Here is an 11,823-nt window from a genome sequence, read left to right as displayed (position 1 = left end):
TCAGTGACCACCTGTCTTTACTGCATGCTTTTGTTTTTAAAGTTGAACTTACTAAGCGTTTTCGCTTACTTAGTTGTTTCCTGTTGTAGGTAAGAACTAGGGCAAGGCAGAGCAGTGAGCGCTGGAGTCTACCTTGTGAATGTATATGTCGACCGACCTTTTTGGGAAGTCGTTTTGTTTTTGAAATGTTGTGTTATTTTAATAAACTAGGCTCATTTTACTATTCATAAATTATGTTTGTATTAAATGTTAAGTATGACCATAGAACTTTTGAAAAAAAACATTTATACGGGTTTTTGAGACATTTTGTTAAATGAAAATATTTATATTTCCGCATTATCAAGTCTTGAAAATCCGGGTCGTTACAATTATGATAATAATTTCTATATATTATATATGATAAAAAAAATAGAAGAAGAACAACAAGTTTTTTACACAGAGAAGAAAAAACTATCATCTTTTTCACACAAAAGAAAAACCTTTCTCTTTAGCCTATAATTAAGAGTCTCATGTGTTGAGAATACATTTGATTCACAAATATTGATTCTTTTTCTCTATGTGCCCACCCACTTCTTGAGGTGTAGAGAACGTCTTGGAAGATCTAGGTGTGAGTACTCTAGAGAGGATAAGAAGATCGAAATATATATGAAAAGATTCAAGGATTCTTGATAGGCTACAAGAGGTAAATCATTTCGTATTATTTTTACATATACATATTATATTGATTAACATATTGCATATTAAAGGATCCTCGTATAAAGTTGTTTATATGAAAAAGAAAATTGTTGTATACAATACTACCATCACCGCAATTTCTGCTGCGCACTAGGAACTGTTCCTAACATTATTTTGTCGCTTAGGTTGTCTGATTGTACTTTTGACTTGTATATACCATTTTAAACATCTGTTTGTAATATTTTGGGATCCCATGTATGTATTACACTTTTAAATGAAAAGTCAACAGTTCCTTTGACCAAAAAATTTTACCCTGACCCTTGACATTAACCTTAGTTACAAGTTTATGACCAAATGACTTGATTAGCAAGTCTGACACTATTTAAAGTACACAGTGTAACGGTCCTGGATTAGGATGATGTTACAATATACATAGCTTAGGGTTTAACTTATTTGATGCACTAGTTTATTCATCTCATTTAAAAGAATTTTCTTACTATTAACCAAAAAATTTAGCAACTATTTATTCAATCAAAATTACAAACTTGGATTAAAACTATATTTTCTTTCATAAAATATACAAAACATCTGCATGTATTAATTTGATAAAAAAAACCATTCACATGTGAAATAATATGCCTTTTTATTTACTGAAAATCTAATACCACTTTAAGAAATCATATGTGCATTTAAAAACATTAATTTACCATTATCATCACAAATTATAAGAAAAAACAGCAAACATAAATAAAATAAAACCATTCCTAATCATGCTTTAAAAAAATGCTTATACCAAATCTTCTTACACCAACTAGATCATCATTTGTAAGGGACTTAATACCAATTCCCAACCTTAACAAAATAATCTAACATGTCTCTAATGATTATATGTGACATCAAATAAAATTTAAAAAAATGACCAACATGCAATTGTAATCTCCCTAGGCCGAAACCCACATGTACAACAAACATAAAAATACCATTAACCCCAATTACACTCACATGAACCCTAGCATGTATCTACCATCATCCTTGCATGCCTTTACATTGAACATTAAAATCAAATAACCCATACCAACCCAAAACAAGGGAAAACCCTAGGTGTCATGTCATCAAGATCACCATGCTCCAAAACTTTAAGATCAAGAAAATCAAATAATAAGAGATTAACATAACACCATATATCATATATCATATTTAGGTATTCTAACAACATCAATCAACACATAGCAAAATTTAAATAGGAATCAAAACATAAACAATCCATTAAATATAATCACAAAACAAAAACAAAGCTAGTGATCAACTACCTCCTTTGATAGAGTTCAATACTCAAATTGGCCACCACCCATGATCACTCCCCCTAGGGATTTTTGAACATCACAAGAACAAGAGAAGATAAATAAAACACTAGAAAATCAAGGAGAGGATCTAAACTTAAAAATCAAACAAACCAAGCAAGGCCATACCTATAGAGAGATTCGAACCCCTTGTAATGACCCAACTAATTCTAGACTTTGGACCATTAATAACTACTATACATAGACACTAATCTTAAGAAAACATACATACGAAATAGTCATAACTTTATAAAAAACTGTAAAGAAAAATTTAAAATACATAAAAATTCAGGGTATGATATGGGATCCCAATATTTGAAATAAAAAATAACTTAAATCTTAAACAATTCGTTACAAAATCAGATGCAGAAAATACATATAAAGCATAATTGAAATGACTAAAAAACAACTTCGTCCTCGAATCGTTCACGCAGTCCACCGAATCCATTCTCCCTCAACACACAATCCCAAGCCACCAAGAATCTTCCCGCCGCCACAACTATTTTCCTGCACATATAAAACAAAGGAATGAGCCTAATGCCCGGCAAGGAAAATCTACTGCAAGCATGAAACATAAACATAAACATAAGCTATAAACATAAGCTATAAACATATAACTATAAACATATATTATAATTCTAACCCATGTACATGGTAAACATTGGGGTTTTCTAACTAAGCAACTGTAAGCCTCAAACTACAATGAGGTTTGCTAGCTAAGCAACTATAAGCCCCAAGAACATAAAAGTGTTGGGGTTTGCTATATAAGCAACTATAAGCCCCAAAACATATATAAATCATAACATATAAAAACATATTATAACATAATCATATAAGCATATAATAACTATCCTATTTTCCTTACCAAATACCGCGATGTGAGAACAAGTTCAGGATTTTGGAACACTCCTAAAACCAATAATAGAAAGGTGAGTATTCTAAAATAAAAGAGATGAAAATGAATGAACTAAACCACCGAGAAGATACTTACCGATAAGAAACCTCAAGTTCAAAGAACTTAGATGCCTAACCAAGAATGGAAAATACTGAGTTAGAATTTGAGTAGAGAAAAACTATAAAAACTAATGAAATATATAGAAATGAACTAGAAATAGGAATACCTTTGAATGCACTATGACCGAACTACACCTCAAAATCGAAATACACACTATAAACTTACTTCCCAAGTGTTTAATAAGCTTAAGATGATAAAGCTTATAATCCCAATCCAAGTGTTTAACACTCTAAAGTAAACCTAGCTGCTTGATGGCTCTGAACTTAGCTTGAAGAATGAAAGAAATGGTTGGGTACTAGGTCCTATTTATAGAGTTCAAGAATGAAAAGATCTTCTTTTAGCTTGAATAAAAATAATGACTTTTTAATTGAAAACATTTGAATATTCGTTCAGCAGAGGCTTAAGACTCGGTCAAAAAGATTCTGAGACTTATCAAGAGGTTATGGAATAAAATGAGCTTGGTTTCAAAATTGTTCAAAAATAATGCCCTAGAGCCGATATATCGCCTGGGCTCATATTCCCGAGGCTCGTCGAAGTGTTCATGCGAAGTTACATGTTTTTTGTATTCCCCGAGTGGCGATATATCGCCCCCTAGAGCTGCGATAAATCGGCATACACTGAAATATTATACACGTAATTGGAATTTTTTAGCCTAATTTGAATTGAGTAAACAGCTTTGACTGAGTCCTATAACGATTTCAAAGCTGCTGGTAGACTCTGGGATTTTCAAATATTACTCTTAATAAACTATTCCTCACAAATACTTAATTTCTCAATAAACATGCATATGACAAGTGTCATAATCTTATTGGTTCTATCTAAACCTTATTGTATAATAAATATCATCTTCATAATCAGCTATATTAATCAAAACTTATGTTACATTTAATATTCTTAAACTATAGGTTAAGCTTATAAAATCTATAAGTGTTGCTATGAGTGTTCAACTAAGTCCGGGCTTGAACCAAAATCTACAGTAATAAACATACTACAACTATTACTAGCTATTACTACTACTACTACTATCTAACTAGCCAAGTAAAGTTCTTGGACTCTACAATTCTCCCTTACTAAAAAGAATTTTGTCCTCAAAATTTACTTACCAAACAATTCTGGATACCGGGCTGTCATGTCCTCCTCCAACTCCCACGTCGCCTCCCGTTCAGAACTATTACTCTATAGGACTTTGACTATCGGAATATTCTTGGACCGTAACTGCTTCATCCCTCTATCTAGGATGCTAACCGGTCATTCCTCGTAACTCAAGTCTTTCTGGAGTGCTATCGTATCATACTTGAGGACGTGAGATGGGTCTGACACATACTTTCGTAGCATTGAGATGTGGAACACGTTGTGACTATCTGCTAGGGTTGGCGGTAGGGCTAATCTATACGCAACTGCTCCCACTTTGTCCAATATCTCAAAAGGACCTATAAAACGGGGACTAAGCTTGCCTTTCTTCCCAAACTGCTTCACACCTTTCATCGGAGATATCTTTACGAAGACTTGATCTCCGACTTTGAATTCCACATCGCGTCGCTTGGCACCCGCATAGCTTTTCTGACGGCTTTGAGCAGCGAGCATGCGCTTTCTAATCAGCGCTACTACTTCTTGAGCTTTTCTAATAACATCAGGACCGAGAAGCTACCTTTCTCCTACCTCGTCCCAATGTAACGACGATCGGCACCTTCTTCCATAAAATAACTCATAAGGTGCCATCCCAATTATTGACTGGTAGCTATTGTTGTAGGAGAACTCTATCAACGGCAAATACTTATTCCATGATCCTCTGAAATCAAAGACACAAGCGCGCAACATATCTTCTAAAATCTGAATCGTATGCTCAGACTGACTGTCTGTTTGAGGATGAAAAGCTGTACTAAGACTTAACTTAGTACCCATGGCTTGCTGTAAACTTCCCCAAAATCTCGATGTAAACACCGATCCTCTATTAGACACTATTGTCTTGGGGATTCCATGCAACCGTACTATCTCTTGGACATAGATGTCTGCGTATTGATCCGCTGTGTATGAGGTCTTAACCGGTAGGAAATGAGCGGACTTGGTTAGTCTATCTATTACTACCCAAGCTGAATCATGCTACCTACTTGTTCGTGGCAATCTTGTCACGAAATCCATAGCTATATCGTCCCATTTCCATTCTGGTACGCTAAGCGGTTGCAATAAGCCTGCAGGCCACTGATGTTCTGCTTTCACTTGCTGGCATACTAGACATTTAGATACAAATTCCGCTATGTCTTTCTTCATCCCTGGCCACCAATATATTGCCTTGATGTCGTGAGTCATCTTGGTTGACCTTGGGTGAACTGAGTACGGGGCACTGTGTGCTTCTTCTAGAATAATCATCTTAATCCTTTGATCATTTGGCACGCATACCCGATCCTTATATCTCAATAACCCTTGACCTGATATTGAGAAATCTGTGGCCTTGCCTTCTCTGACTGCATCCGTATGTGCCATTAGTGTGTCGTCACGCCCTTGCCCAATTCGTATACCTTCTAGTAGATTTGATTAGATAGACAAGTTAGCCAACTTGTCGACAACTACTTCTACTCTGGCATTGATTAGCTCCTGCTGCAGCGGCTTTTCTATTCCGGATAGTGCTGCTAAACTTCCATAATTCTTCCTACTTAGCGCATCGGCAACTACGTTTGCCTTTCCCGGGTGGTATAGGATTTCGCAGTCGTAATCCTTCACTAGCTCTAACCACCTGCGCTGCCTCATGTTAAGCTCCTTATGAGTAAAGAAGTACTTTAAAATTTTGTCTTCTGTATAAATCTCGCACCGTTCTTCATAATGATAATGGCGCCAAATTTTCAACACAAAGACCACCGCTGCCAACTCCATATCGTGAGTTGGGTAGCGTTGCTCATACTCCTTTAGCTGTCTTGAGGTGTAGGCTATCACCTTGTCATTCTGCATCAGCATGCAACCCAACCCTTGCTTCGACGCATCACAGTAGACTACAAACTTGTCGTTGGGTGTCGGTACACAGAGTACTGGTGCTGAGCACAACTTGTCCTTAAGCAACTGGAAACTTTATTCACATCTATCATTCCAGTTGAATCTTTTCTGTTTCTGGGTTAGGTTGATGAGCGGAGTGGCTATCTTAGAAAAGCCTTCTACGAACCTCTGATAATAACCTAATTATCCCAGAAAGCTTCTTACTTCTAACGCGTTCTTTGGTCTTGACCAATCCTTCACAACCTCTACCTTTGATGGGTCTACTGTAACTCCGTCCTTGGATATAATGTGCCCAAGGAACGCCACTTGCGAAAGCCAATACTCGCATTTCTTGAACTTGGCGTAGAGTTGATGCTGTTGGAGTTTTATATCCTAATTAAAACTCAAATTCTTTGTAATCTCATTTTATTATCAATAAAAGAATAGAAATCATTTTTTGACTTGGTCAATCACTTTGCTCACATGTTTTATTTTCATGATTATTTGTTTAATATGAAATTCTATTAAATCCCGAGCATATAGCTAATCTTATTTATAGTGACGTAATCACAGTGGAATATAAATATGATTATATGTTCAAAATAAGTTAGTCCTAAGATTAGTCAGTGCACGGGATTTACACTAACTTGCCAATGTACGATATGATCTACTTACACATTACAATGTTATGTTCTTTCCAGAACATTAGCAAAGTAGATAAGATCGGATGTATTTGTTACATCGGACAGGACCGATATTGACAGTTGATAAGATAAGTAAACATACTGTTATTATCTATTCTAGTCATATCATATAGTTGACCATAGGTCAATTCAATCTCAATTTTGAGTGGTTAGTATTCTAACTGATTGTATTATTTGAGTTCTTTGACTTGTTCGTTACCAGCTTACCCTACGGACTAGCCCATACTTACATCTTGGGAACTCGGTAGTATAATTGAGTGGGAGTGTTAATCATAGATATGAACATCTATAGCTTCTGATGAAGAAGTGAAACGATGGTTTCCTTTTAGTTTGGTTCAAGGTGTTAAATGATTGAGATCTCATTTCAGTAATTAAATTAGTTTACTGAAATATCATTTACAAGGAACTAAGTGTTTTAAGGATAAAATACAATGAGGGGTAAAACGGTATTTTAGTCCTATCTCATTGTAGACCGTCTATAGAGGATTGAGTGACAATTATGGTTGTAACAATGAATAATTAATCGCGTATCTATATTTGTTATAGAGCGTTCTATGAATTCAAAAGTGCAATTCTAAGTCTATAGTGGAGTCACGAGGAATTAATAAGTTAGTAAATTTATTTGTTAGATTTATGATAACTTATTGGAGCTTGATTTCATAGGCCCATGGTCCCCATTGTACCTTGGATAAAATCATCTAGATAGTCTCAATTAATTGATTTAATCATCAATTAGAATTATCAAAGTTGACCAGGTCAATTTTGTATAGTTTCACAGAGTTATGAAATTTTGAGAAGAAAAGAGAAATTATGACAGATTTATTAATTAAGATAAATTGATATCTAAATTAATAAATAAGTTTAAATCAAGGTTCAAATTATAAATAATTAATTTGATAAAGGATTTAAATAATTATTTAATTAATTAAATCAATAGAAAATAATACAGGCCTTGATTTTAAGTCCAATGGGCTTATAATCAAATGGGAAATTTCACGGGCCTATAGCCCATGATAATTTCGACCTAGGGCTTCAAAATGGCTATTATTTTATTGGTTTTTTAATTAAATTAAATGACCTAATTGAGTCTATAAAAGGAGTGCTTAGAGAGAAGTCAAAACATAAGTTTGATAAGTCACAAGTTAGATTTTCTGATAGTTTTAGATTCTCTCTAAACACAAGTCCTTTTCTAAGCCTCTTTGTTATTTTTCTCTTCTTCTCTCTATATCTATCTCATGTGTTGAGAATTGCCCACACTAGTCTAGGTGGTTCTAAGGATACATTGGAAGATTGTGAAGAAAATAGAAGATCGGTTCAGTTTCTTGATAATACTCTGCGACAGAGAGGATACAAGAGTTAGAGAAACTGAAGGAAGGACTCTTTAATTCCGCTGCGTATACTGTAAGTATTATATTCTTTGTTTCTCTTTGAATTCAATTTTAGAAACATGTTTTAGGCTATCTCGTATTAATTTGTTTGATATTAGATATACATGAAAATAAATAAAGATCCTGTATAAGCTAATCCAACAGATGCTCCTTTAGTCGTGATAGGATTAACCTCAAATGTTCCTTGTGCTCGACTTCGTCCTTGGAGTATACTAAGATGTCGTCGATGAACACTACGATGAAGTTATCCAAGTAGTCCTTGAAGACTTTATTCATCAAGTCCATAAACGCGTCTGGAGTGTTGGTAAGATCGAAAGACATAACTAAGAACTCATAATGCCCATAACGAGTTCTGAAAGTTGTCTTAGGAATATCCTCTCCCCGCACCTTCAACTGATGGTACCCAGACCGTAAATCAATCCTTGAAAATACGGTCGCACCTCAGAGTTGATCAAACAAGTCATCAATCCGGGGTAACAGGTACTTATTCTTAATCGTTACCTTATTTAGCTCGCGGTAGTCTATGCACATCCACATTCTTCCGTTCTTTTTCTTCACAAATAGAACAGGTGCTCCCCATGGAGAATGGCTCAGTCTAATGAAACCAAGTATAGGAGTTCTTGTAGCTACATCTTTAACTCCTTGAGTTCTGTAGGTGCCATCCAGTATGGTGCCTTGGAGATAGGCTCGGTGCCCGGTACTAATTCTATCGTGAAGTCAATTTCCCGAGTCGGCGACAACCCTGGTAAGTCATCGGGAAATACTTCTGGGAGTTCGCACGATCACCTCGACGAGCCTCGGGCATGCTGGCCCAAGCGATATATCGCCTACAAGGGGCGATATATCAGCTCCTTTAGTATATTTATGAATGTTTTTTAAAACGTTCTCATTTTAATCTTTAACCTCTTGATAAGTCCAGCATCTTTCTGACCGAGTCTTCAGCCTCTGCTGAACGATAATTAAAATATTTTTCACTTAAAAAGCCATTATTTTATTCAAGTTAAATGAAGATATTTTCATTCATCATCAAGCTAAGTTCAGAGGCTACAAGCTGCTAGGATATTTTTGAGAGTGTAAACATTTGGGTTGGGGATTATAAGCTTACCAAACACTTGGGAAGTAAGGTTTATAGCACATTTCGGTTCAAGGTTTAGATCGGTCATAGAAGCATTCAAGGTATTCCAAACTCTAGTTCATTTTGGTATTGTTTTCCTCAAGTTCTTATAGTTTTCTACTCAGCACCCTAACTTTATTCTTTATTTTTGGATAGGAAATCTAAGATCTTGACATAAGGTTTTTGGTAAGTATACTCTTGATGGTATAGTTCTTTCATTCTTTTCATCACTTTTTCATTAGTATACTCACCTTGCTTTGATGGTTTTTAGGAGTGTTTCCAAAGTCCCGAACCTGTTCTCATATCCCGGTATATTTGGTAAGGAAAATAGGATAGGATTTTATATGTTATGTTTTGTGTTATCTTATGATTTAAGTGTTATGTATATGTTATATTATGTATGTTTGTAGACTTGGGCATATGACCTGTATAACTAACAAGCCCCAATAAATCTATAAGCATATGACTTGCTTAGCTAGCAAGCCCCACAAATCTAATGGGCATATGACTTGTTTAGTTTACGGGACCCCAAGTAATAATGGCCATTATAGTATATGTGGCATATGTTATGATATGTTTTAGTATATGTTGATATGAATTTTATGTATATGATTTATGTGTTAGATTTTCCTTGCTGGGCATTAGGCTCACTCCTTTATGTTTATATGTGCAGGAAAATAGCTTTGGTGGCGGGAAAGGTTCTTGGAAGCTTGGGGATGTGTATTGAGGCGGAATGGAATTGAAGGACCGAGAGTTCGATTCGAGGATGAAGTCTCTTTAATTATGGTTTTCTATGTATTTTTCCGCAATTGATTGTAATAAGTTTTAATTAAGTTTTCATTATGTCAAAGTTATGTTTTGTTTCTAACAATGGGATCCCAATGTCATACTTATGAATTTTATATAGTTTTAAGCCTTTACCTTACAGTTCGGAAATAAAGATATGTTATTTCAAATGTATGTTTTCGTAAGTTTTGTATAGAAGTTAGTATTATGTCGAAGTCTTTGATCTCCAGTTCTATCAGGTCTCTGTCTAGTTCTATGTCCTCAATCTTGATCGGTATGCTTCGTACTATCTGTGATGATAGAACTACTTTGCCCGAAGGCAACTCGGTTACAAACCTAGTTCTAAATCTTTCACAAGGTTTGTCTAGTTTTTCTATCATTCTTAACGAGATATGCGAATGAGTGGCTCCCGAATCAAATAATACAGAACATATATTATTGAGGATAGAAACCTGACCTATGACCACTTTATTACTAGCATCAGCCTCTCCTTGGGTTAAGGAAAATACCCTGGCAGTAACCATCTTGTCTTCCTTTTTCCCTTCTGGCTTGAGCTGAGGACATTCTTTCTTCCGGTGTCCTTCTTGACCACAGTTGTAACATCCCTTGGTGTTTGCCCAACATTCACCAGGATGTTTCTTCTGGCACTTAGTACACTGCGGGTACTCTACATAACTCGACCTACTGCTTCCATTGTTTGTTCGTGCCCTTTTATCGCTATCAGACTACTTATTGTTAGGATGCCTTCTTTTCTAACCATTATTGTTGTTGCTGGACTGATTGCTGTTGTTATTATGGTTGTTGTTCTGACTAGTCTGAGGTTGACTCTGCTGTTTAGGCTCAGGCTTACTGGCTTCTTCTTTACTAACATTAGCCTGCAACCTTTCTACTTCTATTGTTGTTTATAGAATATCGGCATAGGTAGTGTTTCCTGGGTTTGCTAGCTTAACCCCTAGCTCGATCTTCGGTCAAAGTCCTCTAATGAACTTAGACACCCTCAGATAGTCAGTTGGAACAATTTCTGGTGCGAACTTAGCTAATCGGTCGAACTGTAGAGCATACTCTGCCACTGGTAAATTCCCTTGCTTCAAGCCAGCGAACTCCTCGACTCTTGAAGCGATGACAGCCAAATTATAATACCTTTTGTGGAGTAGCTCCACAAATCAGGTCCAAGTCATGGTGGCAACATCATGCATTTGCTGGACTAAGTCCCACCATACTCTGGCATCTTTCTTGAGCAGAGACGAAACCCAGGATATGCGATCTGCGTTGCCTAGATTCATGTGCGTCAGGATTGGCTCCACATTCCTGTGCCACTCTTCTGCCTCGAAGGGGTCTGTAGTCCCTTCAAAGTTTGGAGCGTGTTGCTTACAAAATTGCTCATAAATTGGCTCCATGTGCTGAACTAGATATGGCGCATAATTCGCCACTGTCCATCCCCCATATGGACCAACTTGTTGGGGGTGCTGAGGCCATTTGCTGCGGCTGTGGTTGCAGTGGAGGTTGAGTCTGAGGCTGAGCCTATTGTCGTTGTTGCTGCAATAACTCCTGAACTTGTTGCCACAATTTGGCAATTTCTGCAGTGTTGTCAATTGGCGGTGGCGGGGGTGAATTGCAGCTGGCAGCAGCATGCACTCCCCTTCTGCGAACTAGAGGAGCTTCTTTATTCACCGAAGCAGCGTTGGAGGCATTTTCATTGGTGCGAGCAGATCTTCGGAGCGACATCTTCAATAGAGTTCTAACAGTTGAGAAAAACATGTTAGAACTTTACCCTTATAGGCTCTAAGGCAAAAACTTAATCTAAACAAACATAACTCGGACCTATTAATTATGACTT

This window comes from Humulus lupulus, chromosome 5 (assembly GCF_963169125.1).
Source record: "Humulus lupulus chromosome 5, drHumLupu1.1, whole genome shotgun sequence".
In the NCBI taxonomy this organism is placed as follows: domain Eukaryota; kingdom Viridiplantae; phylum Streptophyta; class Magnoliopsida; order Rosales; family Cannabaceae; genus Humulus; species Humulus lupulus.
The sequence above is the reverse complement of the archived record's forward strand: the minus strand, read 5'-3'. Positions refer to the sequence as shown.